Here is a 13,815-nt window from a genome sequence, read left to right as displayed (position 1 = left end):
GAGTGAAACTTCATCTCAAAATAATACTAATAAATAAATACTAGTAAATTCATGAGGCCTTTTCAAGGAAATGTTTAAGGAAATCAGGTAAAGATAAGTATGCAACTAAGGACTGTTGGAAGTTGTCTGGTTTTTATGAAAGGCTTTTTAAACATCGCTGTAGCTTGGAAGTTTGACTAACAGTTGTGTGATTGGAATTATGGCCAGTGACAGGTCCTGACTTCAGTGAATGTGGAGTGACTGGAAGAGCTGAGCCATTGCTAATGTAGCATGCCAGGAATGGATCTCCATGGAGACTTTGCAAATTCTGTTCAAGTTCCATTTCCAGGAATGCCTCACCTTCAGCTAAACAGAGTGTGTGCCTGTAAAGTCAACCACTTTAAGTCTTTTATTTCCTACAAGGGCAGATAACAAATACTTCGGTACTCTTGGACTGTTTCAAGGTGGATCTACTGGTTTAATTATTCCAAAGTTTCTAATCTGTGTGTAACATGCTTACACAATGCTAGGTAGTAGGGAGATCACAGGTTACCACATATGATATCACTCAGTGTCATTTACCATCAGTACCTTTTGGGTACTGTATGGGCTGATGTACCTTTAATTTTTGAAGTTGTTTTTTGGATGAGGTTTTTTGCTTTTACATTATGTGATGTCCTTGAAGGTTCAACTGTAGTATGAGTTGGCTTTAGACAAGTGGCTTCGTTTATGGTTATTTCAGGGATCCAAGGCTCATCTCACCACTCCTGGGCTGTATGCTCTAACCTTAGGGGTTGGTACCAGGCCTATAGCTTTGTTCTCTGGCCACTTGAGGTTAAGCACCTGCTGTGCTGGAGAGGCTGAGGTGTTCTTAATCCACTGGAAGCATTACTCTGATGAGGGGTTCTGGCAAAAAGGTACTTCATAGAAATGGTGCCAGCAGGACACCATTCCAGCACTCATGCATGTGTGCTAGCAGCAGCAGGGCAGTGACATGGCAGGATCTGGACATGCATACAATGCAAATGGAAATAACATGGTTGGTTCTACACATACACACCAGTGGCATGGGGTGGCAGGGACCATGCATGTGTGAGTGCTGGTGGTGGTGGTGTAGTGGGATGAATGCACACTGGTGAGGGCAGGGTGATGATGTCTGTGCACGTGCACCACTTTTTAAAATCTGCAATAGTTTCTCAGTCTTCCTTTGTCTTTCATAATATCGTTCTGGCAAAAACTTTAATGGCACCCCTGCCACTCCCCAAAACTTTCTAGTTTGGGCAATAAATATCACTTTATTTATGTGTGATTGGAGATAATGTTCCATGAATATTCTTCATGATCAGAGTGTTTTGAGCAAGAAAGGACTGGCACTTGAATTAAAGGATGATTGTATAGCACCCCTACAAATAGAGCCACTTGAATGACCAGAGATATATCTCTCAGAGCTATGTGTTTTCATTTCAGAATAGTGACTTAGTAACTTTTTCCTTCTTTCCTAGAGAGAATTTGTCTACATTCAAAAGCAAAGTTTCTCTTTCTTTTTCCAAGCGGATAATGGTAAGACTTTGCCCTATATAAGCTCCAACTTTTATTTTTCAAAATTCCTCTTCTGTGGTGCAAATTTAGCTCTCATTGCATGGCTTGCAGGGATTCTGGCATGAGATACTTATCCAACATGTTCTATGGGTAAATGTTCTTTCCTCTGAACTAGAGGTCTCAAGTTTCTACAGAATGATAACTCTTTAGGTTGCAAGCAGTGTAATGTAGCTGATCCTTCAGAGTTTTGGACTTAAAACTTTTTGTCATGAAGTAAATGACATTAATTCAAAATATTTTAAGGTATAAAACAGGAAAAGGCCTGTTTCTTGACCACTAAGAATTTCCCCTCTAGTGAGGGAAATAAACTTAAATTGAAACATAAGAAGAAAAATGGTATGTTCTATGGTCAAACACTGGGCTGTGAAAATGCAGAGAGAAGAAATCAATTGCTATTAGAGAAATAAAGCATGGCTTCCAGAAGAGTGTGATGTAAATGTTGAACAACCAAAAAGGGTAAAATAACTTAAGTGATTTGCACAAAGCCACAAAGAAGTACAATCCGAGTTAATATTCTTATTTTGCTCACTCTCAGTGAATTTGTATTTGCATTAACTAAGCTTTACATTTGATTAATAGTCAGCATAAGAAAATACAAATTACATAGGTAAAACTAATTGTCTCAGAGAAATCAGCACACACAACTATTAACTCAAATATTTTAATTTTAAAAGGCTTTTCAAAGTATTAGCCCTCATAGTATATCAATTAGCATATATAGTTATGTTACAAATTTTCTGTTTACTGATTGTTTACATATGCTTTGAGAAATCTATATTCTTGATTTATATGCTATAGTACACATGGACAATAGTTGGGAAATAATTCGTGTTTCAGCCATAGGTTTAAAATGTAGGGATATTTCTAACAGTTACATTTCTAGAAATACTTGTGTTTGGAGAAAATATATCATCTTATAATGCAAGAAAATTGGAAGTCATGGTTTCAAATACGAGAAGTTAATTAAAAATTTTATTATATTAAGATTATAATATATCAATAAATAAGAGAACTGTTTCATACATATATGCAGAAGAAATGGATAAAAATTCAGATAAGCAAGTGTAGCTTAGTACAACTAGAATAAAATAATTAAAATGAAAAATCTGATATGCAGAAAATATTCTAGTATCAGGCTTGAATAAAATACTATTAGATTTTATTTTTAAGCTATAGTAAAATTAATGTTAGACAACTGCCACTTTCAATATAATTATTATGAGGTATCTTTATGCAGATATTTTACAATGTTTTATGTTTTTTTTTGTAAAAGTAATGCCATGCCACTCTTTCAAATGCAAATTATGTAAGTAATACGTTACAGAGATAAAATCGAGAAATACAATCTAAATACTATAGTTATGGTGAAAATAGAAGAGAATCTTGAAACTGCGGCTGAAAATCAGTGTATATATGAGTCTGATATGTTTTCTCATAAAATGTTTGAGCTTTACGTTATTATCTGTAATACTTTTTAACTATCAAGAATTTTAATGTTCAAAGCTCCAGTTACCTTCCCACTTGAAATAAAATATATATTACAAGCAAAGTGTGCTCTTCGGTACATAACTGGATTTTCTCATTAACTTACCATGGAAAAAACAGATAAGCCACTTTTGTTACATGGATAGCTACTTACCTTTGTTTTCTATTTGGAAAACTCTATATTATGTTAGTGATGATACTAGTTATACTTAGTTAAGAATGTAAGTATTAAAAAAACACAGGAATTAAAAGAAATGGCCTGTGAAGCATTGATAAATTGTAGTAATATTAGTGGTGAGAAGATTACTAAAGGAAATAGTGGACAAGACCAGTCTCTATGGTTTCATCTTCGAAAGCAGAGAAAATTATTTGAAAGAAAAAGGCAGTAACTGTGGAATATCAAAAAAGTAGAATCACTTATAAACCTAGATGAAGAATAAAAAGGACTCCAAGAGCTGATGGAAAGTAAAAATGAAGGAAAAGGAGACAGGAAGGTAGAAAGAGAGGGAAAGAGAAAGGGAAGGAGGCAGATGCATCCCCTAAGTCTTCAGTTACATCTCAATGGAAAGCTCTATTTTTGAATTTTAAACCTGATCAAAATAGATTCATTTAGTTTTAGGTTTATGTTTATTATCTTAAATATTCACCCCTTTGCCTTTCCTGACCTCCTGAGTGCTGCTAGGTTTGGTCGCATTTCCCAGAAATTTAATTCACAGTGGTTGCCCGTCAACCTCCACCAGTGCATCCAGGGTAATAAAGCATGCTAAACTTTCATCCCAGTCTCCTTGACAAGAGAAAAATAATTTTTTAATGATAATAAAATTATACTAATTGAAATAATAATGCAAAATAATATTTTAGGGGAGACAGTTTCTTCTTTATATAATTACTGGAAATCACTCAACATCTTTTAAATGATGTATTAACTTTACAATACTTTATCATCTAATTTTCTTTTCCTTTTCTGACCATCAAATGCCTTGAATGTACTTAAATTTGTTAAGTGATTCATTCAGTCAAAATCCATTTTATTATCTGCCAAATACCTATCATATCAAGACACCTTGCCTAATATCATGGAGTCTATAATGTACACAAAACTAAATGAGACTATGTAGATATATTTTTAAATATGTAAGAATGTTATTTAAATAAAAGATATATAACAGGCACAATCCAATACAAGTTCTGAGGAGTAACACTTACAAAAGAATCTTTTCATGCTTAGACTAAGTCACCATTCAAGTTAACCAATAGATAAGCTTCCAACTAATAGAATACTTTATACTTATATATTTCCTAATTACATTTTAGGCATCACCTAATTTAATCATAAAAACATTAGATACACAACATGTTAGGCCATTATTCATTACTATAAATTTCCTGAACCTGGGTAATTTATAAAGAAAAGAGGTTTAATTGGCTCACAGTTCTGCTTGCTGTACAAGCATCCAACTTGCATTGGCTCAGCTTCTAGGAAAACCTCAGGCAGGGCACTTTTACTCAAGGTGGAAGGCCAAGCAGGAACCAGAATATCTCATGGCAAAAGCAGCAACAGGAAAATAAGAGTGGGGACAGAAATGCCATGTACTCTTAAACCACTATATCTTGCGAAAGCTCACTATTAAGAGGACAGCACTAAGCCATGAGGGATCTGTCCCATGATTCAAACACTTCGACCCGGCCCCACCTCTGACACTGGGAGTTACATATCTAGATGAGATTTAGAGGGCACACATTCTAAACCATATTAGACAAGGTCTCACTACTGCTGTTTATAGATGAGGAAAATGTGACAGATCTTGTGAATGTGACAGATCACTCAGAAAATCAGGGGCAGAGGCAAGGCAAAAAGCCAGGGCCTCTTAACTGCCTGAGCATTGCTTTTGCCACGCATCCCCAACACTGCTTATGTTTTTAACCTCTGTAATATCTTCATCCTGGTTGCATTGCAAGAATGTAGCAAAATAACCAGTTAAAAGCTAAATTGTTTAGTATTACTTCAGTGATTTAAAGAGAAGTCTTAGGTATTCAAATACACAATTAACATAAAGACAATGAATCAAGTTTTATTAAATCTTTCTTCCTCTTCTTGTTCTCTAGTGGAATGTTAACCAACCCCACATTTTTCCAAAGATTCAAGATGAATATTTGGCCATGAAATAATTAAATAACATTATGTCCACTGTTTGTAGAATGATAGACATTATTAAGTAATTGTGGTGATTTAAGATGGTTTGACTAACGTCACATAAATAACAAAGCAAGAACTTAAAAACATTTAAGGTTTAAAAATAAATCAGAAAATGAGTGTAAGTTAACAGTCATTATTACATCTTAGAGGTTTTTGTTTATCAACCGCATATTGTAACTGGGGGAGGAAGCAGGGGCCTCCCAAATACTTTTCTAGTTCCCTGATCTGAGGTCCTTGGCTTCTCTTACCCCAAAGAATGTGGAAAGGAGCCCCAGAGGTGCAGTGAGGTTTCCGTTGGAATAAATGTTGTGGACCCAAATAGTTTTGCAAAGAGCAATTTATTAGGCACAGAGAGTGAGGGAAAAAAGAGGAGAGACAGCGCCCACGCTGTCCTGGGAGGGGATCCAAAGAAGAAATCTATAAAGGTAAGGAGCAGCGAGTTTTAATCCTGGAGTTATTCCCTCCTCATTCATGTTATCATCCAATAAGAGGAGTTCTTTCAAACTTCCTCTGGAGTGATCGATCTTTAATTCTGATACCAGATTGCCTGCTTTGTCTACAACAGAGCCCCCTCCTCCCAGAGCTTTCCAGGGGCTTTTTGGACAAAGAAACCCACCTGGATTTGTCTATTTAGCCTGGGCTGGGGAAACTCAAAGAACTCTGCTTGGTCCACAACAGAGTCCCCTTCTCCCAGAGCTTTCCGGTGGCTTTTTGGACAAAGAAGCCCAACTGTATTTGTCTACCTAGCCTGGGCCGGGAAAACCCAAGAACTCTGCACTCCCGGATGGGTCTTGGAAAGAGGCCTGGCACTGGGAAACTCCTTCCTTTGAAACTACACCCCTCATGGACCCAGGAAGAGAAGTTTTCTTTCTTAATACAGTCTCTCGATATTAGAGAATAATGTAAATTGTTATTTCTGCATATTTTTTATTCTGGTTCTGCTACAAAATATTACTCAAAGGTCATAATTGATCACTAATAGAATGTAGTGAACAATAAGAAACCTCAGTAAAATAATTTTTCTCAACTCTATGCTGATGCAAGGTAATATTCACATTTTTTAATTAAAACAGAGCACAGACTATTAAAATTTTCTATCGAGAAACTAATTGCCTGTAAAAAAGAAACAACTAAAACCTGCATGAGAGGAAAGTCAATGAGCAGTGTAAGCTATAGAGACAAAGAAGGGAAAGCAAAAATCGTAACTTCCTTTTGCCTCTGTATCTATTTTCTGTTTCAAAATTCAAAGGCATGACTGCTTTACTGTTGCACCTTGTGAAAGATGTGCTGATGTGAAAACCTGCAGATCCCAGGGCTGCTATCTGTCAATGCTTGGGTTTAAGTCAGCAGCAGGTTCTTCCCTTGAGCATTAGCACAAAAATGACTTATGTATTTTCAATGGATGCAAATGCCAACCTTATCACCAAGGAAGACATATGGTACTCAGTTCTAAAAGCTGAATTATGTTTCATAATGAGTTCAAATTTCCTGCTGTGATCAGAACTTGGCTCAGGAAAAGGCAGAGGTCAACATGCTGAGAGGGTTGTCTTGGTGCCCTGCGCAGTGCCTGGACCTGCTTGAAAATGTCAGTTTTCAGAACATGTTTCTGCAAGTAGCTTTTACAAAAATGTGTAGCTAAAATAAAAGAAATAGGAGAAAATAATTTTTTTTGGCAAAGAAAATCATGTGATAAAGGATCATCCTTTATTGTGAAAGCGTCTTTTGCTCCCCCCTCCATTTCCATGAAGTGTGCAGGAGAAATGGCCAGTACTTAGAGTTTAATTAATATAATTACCATTGGATTTCAGCTATTGCTCTTGGATAGCGGGTGAGGTTATCTGGTTCTACAGGAGTTATAACGTGGCCTAAAGCTTTCTTCATTCATACTCCACTGATAAATAATCTGGGTCAAAATTTCTGCTTCTGTCCTGAGGTCCGTTTAAACTGTTTTGTTGCAAAATACAAGCCCCATTGTACTGGTTTGCTCCAGCTGCCATAACCAAATACCAAACACTGGGTGTCTTAAACACAGGGAATTTATAATATCAAAGTTCTAGAGACTCAAAGTCCAAGACCTTATTGTCAGGTTTGGTTTCTCCTGGAGTCTCTCCTTGGCTTGCAGATGACTGCCTTTTAGTTGTGCTCATTCCACACGACATTTCCTCTCTGTGCATATCCCTGGTGTCTTTCTCTGTGTCCAGATTTTCTCTTTTTGTAAGAACCCATAAGAGATCATTTTAATGGCTTAATATGGGCCCATCCTAAGGGCCTCATAACCTAATCATATCTTTACAGGACCCATCTTCAAACACAGTCACATTGTTAGGTATTGGGGTTTAGGTCTTCAACGTACAAAATTTGAGGAGACACAATTCAGCCCATAACACTCACAATTTGTCATTGGAGACTGCTACCCATTGTAATTTATCTATAAGCAGGAGTTATACCAAATCTGCAGATTTACAAATTATGTTTCTATTTTTACCTCAAACACTAAAAAACTTAGAAATTCATTTAGTGGTTCTTGCACTTGTGTCCTGGTAAAATAATTTTTCTCTACTTATATCTAGTTTGTTCTCTAGTTTTATTAATTTAATGTATTTATTGCACTCAATGTCTGTAATTAGAAAATAAAACACTATGGTAGAGCGTAAGAGTAGCTGGAGTCAGTCTGCATGTATAGCCTTAGCTTCACCTGTTGCTAAGGATGAAATCCTTGCAGGACTCTTGCTTCAATTCCCTTATCTATAAAATGGGTATAATAACAGTATATATGTCAAAGAGTTGTTGTTTCCATTAAATGAGTTAATGTATGTAAAGCTGTTTGCACCACACACATTGTAGTATCTATATAAGTGACTGTTATACATAAACTAATTTTATACAACACATATTGTGTAATATAATTTTTTAAATGTATGAATGGATAAAAAATAAGCAAATACCTAACTAGTGACATATTTAAAGAATGCCACCTGAAATAGATGACAAATACACACTTGTACTCAAATTCTTTTAACCTGATAGTTCATCAAATATTTATTCCATAGCTAAAAATAAGGAAATTTCTTTGAATTTCCTTATTTTGTGGCTTCATTTGGATAAATGTACATTTTCTCAGGTATCACTAAAAACCCCCTACCTGTGCTGCTTTACCTCCCATCCGCTTCTCCAAGGCCATTGCAGAACTTGTCACTTAAAGCAACAAATGTTTCAGGTATGGAACATATCTATGTTTCATATACGGAAACACAAGATTGAGAATCGCACTGCTGGTCACAGGTGTGCGACATTGTCGCATTACTCTCCCATGGTCAGCAGGTTCCACTCCTCCTGCCTATTGCTGTATCGATGCTTTACTGTCAGTATCTACAATGCTTTATATACTTTGGCATCTATTTATCATTTTCTTATTTGGAAATTTTCTTATTTCAGTACTACTGACTTAGGTTTTTTCCTCTGTTCCAGGTGTGCTTTGCTTCCTCCATAAATCAAGCAGCCTGAGACTTCATGATGTAATTTTCAGAAAAAGAATGCAATAGATTCAGTACAACTAACTACCAAGTTCTTCATTATGTCCCCTTGCCCTACTTTTCAGCTGACAATCTTGCTTCCTATTTTATTGACAACAAAAAAATAAGAGAATGCCTTTCTTTTTTCCCAGATCCAAAACAAACAGCCTGCCTGGATCTGTACCAAGGTCTTCTCCTCCTTCCGTCACTATAAGTTATCACCACTCTTGCCCTCCCACTGGTTCCAGACAGCCCTTTCTTTCTCTGGTTCCCAGGCAGTGCCACCTCTTGAGGGCTTATATCCTATAATGGTCCCTCTTTTTATATCACATCTTCTTTCTCTCTATTAGATCATGTTTACCAACAAACAAAATACAAAACCAAAAAACTTCCTTGACCCCAAATCATTGTCCAGTTATTGCCTTACTTGCCTATTTTTTTGATAACTTGAAAACAGCAGAATGTGCCACTTTGGCTTAAAAATTATTTTGAGCTGAAGGCAATTCAGAAGCAGCTGCAAGAAAAGTTCTCTACCTCTTCTCTGTTGGGACTCACTTTGTGTCCCCAAAAAAAGGCCTCAGAAGCAAAAGTTTGTCTTTAAACTTTTTCAATCCTCCTGTATCTCACTCCCATTCTCTGCCAAGGCTATCCATTAAAAACCAGAGTTCCTCTTTATTGAGTAGAGTTATATAAACCAGAACCCTTTTTCCCTAAAGCCAGTGATAAAACCTAAAAATATTACTCTTACTTTCCCTACCTGTGTAAAAACCAGTCATAAAGAAATTATCTGACTGACATTGTTTCACTGCAAATTTCCTTGACCACTGATATTTCTACGAGGCTGTCTATACTTTTTTGAACCTCAGCATAGAAATGAACAATTTCCCCTGTATCTCTGGGTCTTCATTCTAAAGTCTTCTTTGTACACGTTTAAAAACTTTTATGCCTTTTCTCATTTATATGAGAAACTTTTCTCACATTAATCTGCCTTTTGCAAGCTGATTTTTCAGAGAACCTTAAAAAAAGGAAGTTCCCTGTTGGTCACCACACTCTATTAACCTAAAAGCAGGACATACATTTAAAAGGTGTCCCTCCACTTTCTCTCTACCAAAAAAAAAACAGAGACTGATCACTAGAGATTTAGACTCTTATAAACTGGATATGGTACCAGAGAAATCTATGTAACCAACTTCACTAACTTTTATCTACCATAAATTTCCTAGATCCTGTCTCCCCAACACCCTTCTTTCTTTCTTTGAGTTGAAGATGCTATATAATAGTCAGGGTTCTTGGTCACCTTGTTGAGATTTGTTCCTTTTCCCTGAGTATTTCCCATGTGTACATGAGATCTACATGATATATCTCTGTTTGTTTTCCCTTACTAATCTGTTTTCTTCTAGCTAAGAACTGTGAAGAATAAATCGAAAATCACTTTTTATCCTCCTCTACACAGTCGAATTATCTAAAGATTTGTCCACCATCAGTGTCTCTACTTTCTCACATCACATTCTCTCTGTAATCCACTGTAGTTAGAAATTCAGCCTCAAAAAAACTTTAAAACTGTTCCTTTCAATGCCAGTAGTGATCTTCTTGTGGCCATAGCCAAAGGTCAGTTCTCAGTTCCCTTATTCAACGTCTCAGTAACACTGAACATGGCTAAGCACTCCCTGTTATAGACTTTGCTTTATTGGCCTGAACAGTGTGAGCACACTAAAAATACCACAAATCTTAGAGTCAGGCAGATGTAAACATAAATTCGGAATTTTCCTTATTATAGTTGCTGATGTCTCTGAAATTATGAACCTCGCCTCAATTTTTTACATTTTTATAAATATAACAGTACTCTTCCTAGTACTCTTCCTGTAGGAATATTAAATATAGTATGTGTAAAATCTCAGCTTAATTTCTGGCAAACGGTAGGTACTAAATAAATGACAATCATCATTTGTATTATTGTTGTTTTCTTTAGTTCTTCCTTTCCTACTTCTGTCTATATCTTTATAGCTGTGTGATAGGTAGTGTTTTGTCCCTAAAACTTAATTTACCTGTGTAAATCCCACCCCAACATTAAAATCCATCTCCAGTGTATTTTTTTTCATGAACTCATCCTTGCTGGTTTCTGAAAAAAACATAACCCTCCCTAGGAATCTTTACTTAATTTATCTGCAATTCCCATAGCATCTGCAAGGTATTACTTTAATTCATGAATGTGTTTTATTGCCCTTACTAGTTTTAAATTTCCAGTGGGCAAGACCAGCTATGTAGAAATAATCAGGTAAAATTTCTCCTGTAGCTTGTATAATTTGATGTTTCAGGTTTGGAATGTTTTTTAAACATTTGATCAATATAGTACTATTACACAATCAACCGATGAAAAAATGTTGAAATTAAAAGCAAACTTTTCTGATAGTCATTGAAAGCCAGTGACTCCAAATGAATGAAAAACCATTCCATGCTCATGGATAGGAGAATCAATATTGTTAAAATGGCTATAATGCTCAAAGCAGTTTACAGATTCAAGGTTAATCTTACCAAACTCCCAATGACATTCTTCACAAAACTATTTAAAATTTATATGGAACTAATAAAAGAGCCTGAATAGCCAAAGCCATTCTAAGCAAAAAGAATAAAGCAAGAGACTTCATACTACTCAAATTTAAACTGCACTACTGGGCGATGTTAACCAAAACAGCATGGTGCTAGTACTAAAACAGACATGTAGACCCATGGAACAGAATAGAGAGCCCAGAAATAAGGCTGCACACCTATGACCATCTGATCTTTGACAAAGCTGACAAAAACAAGCATTGACGTAAGGACTCCTTATTCAATACATGGTCCTGGGGTAACTGACTAGCTATAAAGAGAATTGAAACTGGACCTCTTCCTTACTTCATGTATTAGTCAGGGTTCTCTAGAAATGCAAAACTAATAGGATAGATGTATATAAAAAGAGGAATTTATTAAGGAGTACTGCCTCATGCAATCATGAGGTGAAGTCCCACAATATATCATACACAAGCTGAAGAGCAAGGAAGCTCGTCTGAGTATAAAAACTTCTTAAATAAGGAAGCTGACAGTGCAGTCTTCTGTCTGTCATGGAAGGCCTGAGAGTCTCTGGCAAAACACTGGTGTAAGTCCAAGCACCCAAAAGCTGAAGAACTTCGAGTCTGATGTTCAAGAACACGAAGCATCCAGTATGGGAGAAAGATGAAGGCTGGAAGCATCAGCAAGTCAGCTGCTTCCATCTTCTTCTGCCCCCTTTATTCTGTCTGCAGTGGCAGCCAGTTAAGTCATGCCCACCCAGACTGAGAGTGGGTCCTTCTTAGTCCATTCACTCAACTGTTAATCTTTTTAACCTTCACAGACACACCTGGGAACAATATTTTGCATTCTTCAATCAAGTTGTCACTCAGTAGTAAACATCACACACCATAAACAAAAATCAACTCAAGATGAATTAAAGACCTAAATGAAAAACCCAAAATGATAAAAATATTGGGTAGAACACTAGGCAAAACCATTCTGGACATAGGAATGGGTAAAGATTTGATAAAAAAGACTCCAAAAGCAATTGCAACAAAAGCAAAAATTGACAAATGGGACCTAATTAGACTAAAGAGCTTCTGCACAGCAAAAGAAACGATCAACAGAGTAAACAGACAACATACAGAATGGAAGAAAATGTTTGCAAACTGTGCATCTGACAAAGTTCTAATTTCCAACATCTACAAAGAACATAAGTAAATTTATAAGAAAAAACTCAAACAACCTAGTTAAAAAGTAGGCAAATCACATGAACAGACACTTTTCAAGAGAAAATATACATGTGGCCAAACAAGAATATGAAAAAATGTTAATATCACTGAGTATTGGAAACATGCAAATCAAAACCATAAGATACCATCTCACACCAGTCAGATTGGCCATTATTAAAAAGTCAAAAAGTAACAGATGCTGGTGAGATTGTGGAGCAAACAGGAACATTTATACACTGGTGTGAGTGAAAATTAGTTCAATCATAGTGAAAAAGCGGTGTACTGATTTTCCAAAGACATAAAAACAGAACCACTTTTCAACCCTGCAATATCATTGCTGTGTATATACCCAAAGAAATATAAATCATTCTATCATAAAGATACATGCATGTGTATGTTAATTTCTGCACTATTTATATAGCACAGACATGGAATCAACCTAAATACCCATCAGTAGATAAAGATGTGACACATACACAGCATGGAATACTATGCAACCATACGAAAGGATGGAATCATATTCTTCGCAGGAATATGGATGGAGCTGGAGGCCATTATCATTAGCAAGCTGACACAGGAACAGAAAACCAAATATCTCATTACAATTGGGAACTAACAGGATGGGAGGAGAGAGAGGGTCAGAAAAATAACTAATGGGTGCTAGGCTTAATACCTGGGTGATAAAATAATCTCTACAACACACCCCTGTGACGTGAAAAATCATGGCCTATAGTCTTATCTTAAAACTTACCTTTTGGCTGAGCAAAAATGTCTATGTTTTGAAAAAGCATAGACCCCCGAGTTTCTCTTTTTAATCTATAAATTTTTAAGTTATTGATTTGAGTATTCTGCTCATTAGACATATAAAATTTTAATTATGGAGACATGCTTTGGATTAAGCAGTAGAGTAAAACAAACAAACTTACTTTAAACAAAATTACAGTCCTGCAACTGTTGTGGGAATCAGAGCAGGACTGTTGTTGTCCATGATGGCAACTGGATCCTGTCATAGGATGAGCAGGCTCGGGTGGTCCGGGTCTTGTTAGCTGGTCAACTTGTCTTAGATCGCCAGTTTTAGCCAACTGTGGTGGATCCAAGGCACAATTCCTGTAACTTTAACAGGAGTGGGGATAGGTAGACAAGATTACAGTATGGGGCCTACCTTATGTGGGTCTTAGAGTGGCTAGACTCAATTTCTTGACCTAAATAAAGTCTTTGGGTTTAAAGGCTTTTTGGGTCTGTGAGGCTTATAGGCATTTTTTCCTGTACCCAGCCATGGACATCT

At 36.3% G+C, this 13,815-nt stretch overlaps 1 long non-coding RNA gene across 2 annotated transcripts in view; it reads right to left on the bottom strand.

Annotated features, from left to right (window-relative positions):
• Positions 1 to 2,840: 2,840 nt before the first annotated feature.
• Positions 2,841 to 13,815, bottom strand: part of LOC118152155 (uncharacterized) — a 42,330-nt gene continuing 31,355 nt past the window's right edge. For both annotated transcript variants that reach the window (XR_004740534.3, XR_004740533.3), the window contains one exon: positions 2,841 to 13,643. This is a non-coding gene — a long non-coding RNA (uncharacterized LOC118152155). The remainder of the gene's footprint in view (positions 13,644 to 13,815) is intronic.

The sequence above is a fragment of the Callithrix jacchus genome, chromosome 3 (assembly GCF_049354715.1).
Source record: "Callithrix jacchus isolate 240 chromosome 3, calJac240_pri, whole genome shotgun sequence".
NCBI lineage: Eukaryota > Metazoa > Chordata > Mammalia > Primates > Cebidae > Callithrix > Callithrix jacchus.
The sequence above is the reverse complement of the archived record's forward strand: the minus strand, read 5'-3'. Positions and strand labels throughout refer to the sequence as shown.